This window comes from Grammomys surdaster, unplaced genomic scaffold (assembly GCF_004785775.1).
Source record: "Grammomys surdaster isolate TR1022 unplaced genomic scaffold, NIH_TR_1.0 211, whole genome shotgun sequence".
NCBI lineage: Eukaryota > Metazoa > Chordata > Mammalia > Rodentia > Muridae > Grammomys > Grammomys surdaster.
The window spans coordinates 8,861,189-8,864,897 of NW_021604656.1; positions in this window are offsets into that span (position 1 = coordinate 8,861,189).

Below are 3,709 nucleotides of genomic sequence, written 5' to 3' on the forward strand. Positions count from 1 at the left end.
AACTCGTTAGGTGACAGGTGTCTGGGTCAGTGGGTCAGTGGGCTTGATCTCTCAGAGTGACAGCATCTCTGTGGGGGTTTCAGGAGCAAGCGATTCACATGGGTCAGACTAGAGTTTTTAAGCTGCTCTTAGCCAATCACAATTAAGGCATCCACCTTATCACTTACACACACACACATACGCACACACACGCACACACACACACTTAGGCTCAGCTTCCATGGTTACCTTTTAGCCAATCACAATTAAGGTGTTCACATTTCAACTTTATCGTACTGCACACAGTCTTGGTTTGGCTCGGTTTCCATGGTTACATTCATTCACAATAACCATTTTAAACTTTGTTCCTTACAGTATTCCTGCACAAAACATCATGACCAAGAAGCAAGTTGGGGAGAAAAGGGTTTATTGAGCTTACACTTCCACGTTGCTGTTCATCACCAAAGGAAGTCGGGACAGGAACTCACACAGGGCAGGAACTTGGAGGCAGGAGCTGATGCAGAGGCCATGGAGGGATGTTATTGGCTTGCTTCTCCTGGCTTGCTCAGCTTGCTTTACCCTTAGATGCTGCAAGCAAAAATATGTGGCATAAGCTCTGATTGACCACAGGCTGCAAGGGTGGCCTCCTGAGGCAGCAGTGGGCAGAGCTGGGATTGCATGGGATGGGATGGGGTGAATCAGCTCCATGGGTAACACTTTTTGAGAAAGTGGGCCCAGTGTCTGGAGAAGAGATAAAATTGCATGAAGGAGATACAGCCACTTTCTGTCCTCCATAGCCTTGACTAAGACCAGCACAGCTATGAAACAAAGCTTCTGGGTCCCAAGCAGGTCTAAAGAAGTTTGATAGAGAAGGAATTCACATCAGATATATGGGATGCTGGTGGGGCACATGCAGAAGTGACCAGTTTTGTGACATCTAGTTATATAACAGGAATGTGTGCATGTGCATGTGTGTGTACGTATGTGTGTATGCATGTATGTGTATGCATGTACGAGTGTATGTGTGTATGCATGTACGTGTGTGTATGCCTGTATGTGTGTGTGTGTATACATGTATGTGTGTGTGTGGTAACAGAAATGTGTGCATGTGTGTGTTTGTATGCATACATGTGTGTTTGCATGTGTGTATGTGTGTGTACGAATGTATGTGTGTATATGTGCATGTGTGTGTATCTGTATATATGTGTATGTATGTATAACTATACAGAGATGCCTCATGCTGGGCAGATGAATAGTCAGCATGCAGAGCACAGCTTTTCTGTTCCCCCTCACTCCAGTGTTGAAGGCTTTACTAGAAATACTCAATACTCACGGCATTGGCTTTGTGTGAGGTGACTCTATTCAACTGTGAGTGGGAGATGCACCCTGCTAGTTGAAGGCGTTTAAGCTGAAACTGCATTCTGGTTGAGCCCGATGGTACATGCTTGTGGTAGCAGTGCTTGGGCAGCTGAGGTAGAAGAAACGTGACTTTGAGCTCAGCTTGAGGGGCACAGCTAGACAGTGTCAGAAAGTGGGGTGGGGGGAGACAGAGAGATGTAGTTAAAACTAATATCAATCTGGGGTTTCTGCCCTGCCTTTTATCATTCAGTTTCCAGATAAAAGACACAAAACTTTTATATTTATAATAAGCTTTAGGCAGCACTAGAGCTGGACAGATATCTACCCTGGAAGCTATTTTGTCCATTTCCCTGCCAACAACCAGAAGATGTGACTTGCCATGTTCCTCATGGGCTGCTCTTGCTCATACTGACCAGCCCTCACGATCCCTTACCCCATGATGTCTTCCTCACTCTTTCTCTCCCCTCTCCTCATCCTTGTGGTCCCTGCTTCAGACCACAAGACATGAGAATAGAAGCCCAATCTATCTCTTTTCTGTCCAGCTATAGGCTGGAGACATCTCTATTCAACCAATAGTTTTACATTAAGGAGCAAAGTTACAGAGCATCACTTGGTGTACGTGAGGATCTCCTCCTCCCCAGGTGACCTGGTCTTGGGGGGTCAGTGTTTAGCATTACAATACATAGCAACAAACCAAACCTCAACACAGAGAGACACACACATAGAGACTGCATTGAGAAAGAGACATGCCTTGGCTCACAGAGCCAAGCAGTCTAGCCTGGCCTGCCTTAAAGGATCGAGAGGGCATGTGTAAGTGAGAGACAAACACAGACAGAGAGAGGGAGGGGCAGCCACAGATCTGACTCTTTCTCATTGTTAAGGCTGTGGGCAGGTGTTTGGGTCATGTGTAGTTAGTTCACTATAGATGTAACTGAATTCATGGAGATTGAGCTCTCAGTCCAGGCTAGTCCTTCAGTTCTCTCTCTCTCTCTCTCTCTCTCTCTCTCTCTCTCTCTCTCTCTCTCTCTCTCTTATATGTGTAGGTGTATATTTGCATCTATGTATTGGGGGCAAGTGTATCATGCCACCAGATAGAAGAACTGTAAGGTTGAGTGACTCCAAACCCCATGAATCTCAGAATTGAGAATGGTAGGAGTGGGGCCAACTCCTTGCCTAACTCTATCTGCTCTGGAACACCTAACCATGACCCCCCACTGAGAGGATGGGGGCAAACCGGCCCCACCTGAAGTCCTTCCCTATGCAAATAGGGCATCACTAGCATCTCAAACTGAGCCAATGGGAAGCATCTACCAAGATCCCACCCTGCTCCTCAATGTTTATAATCTCTAGTCACATAAAATAAAGCATACAAGTTATTTCATCAAGAATCATCTGAGACTGGCTGTTTTATTAAGCTGTAACAGTTTGGGGAAGAGTTTTCTCTCCTAAAACATTCCTTGCTGGACCTTGGACCTACCTGGCAGGCTGGGCTCATGCCCCTGCCTCCCCTGCTGCTACCACCACCACCCACTGCTGTCCACCACCCCTGCCATTGGCATTGGTGATACCACAGTAATGGTTCAGACCCGGGATCCCAGCTACCTGCCCTGACTGGGCTTCCATTCTGAGAGCTATAACATGTCAGCCATTTCTGGCTGGACCAGAGACTTGAGGAACCTATTTGGACCAGTTCCATGGAGGACAACAATGTATGTGCATTTATATGTGTATATGTGTGTGTGTGTGTGTGTGTGTGTGTGTGCATGCATGTGTGTGTGTCTGTGTGCGGTATATGTGTGTCTGCATCCATATGTGCATGACACATGTTTGTATATGCTCATACATGTGGGTGTGGTGTATGTTTCCGTGCATGTGCCTGTGGATGCTGAAGATCAAGCCAGCTATCCTTCTCTTTGATTCTGGTCTTTATTTATTCTGAAGCTCACCATTTGGTTTTGTCTGGACTCATACAGGCTAGACAGTGTCTAGGACCTGCCTGTCTCCCGTCTCCTACAGAGCTGTGGTTGCAGCCACATGCCACCAGGCCTGGCTTCTGTGTTGGTGTTGAGTATATGAATCGAGGTCCTCATGCTTACTCCGTGAGTACATTACACGCTGAGCCATTCCCCGAGTCCCAGTTTTTAAGCAGAACTCTGGCAATAGTTGTATAAAGTAGCTGGAAACATACGTGGTGGTAGAATACTTGCATGGTGTTCGCAGGCTCTGGATCTGCCGCACAAGGCAAAACTGATGGTAAGAGAACCAATCAATAGCAAAAACCCAACCCAAACAAGGGATGCATAGAGTCCAACCCAAACCAAGGGATGCATAGAGCCCAACCCAAACCGTATGCATGCATGGAGTCCAATGC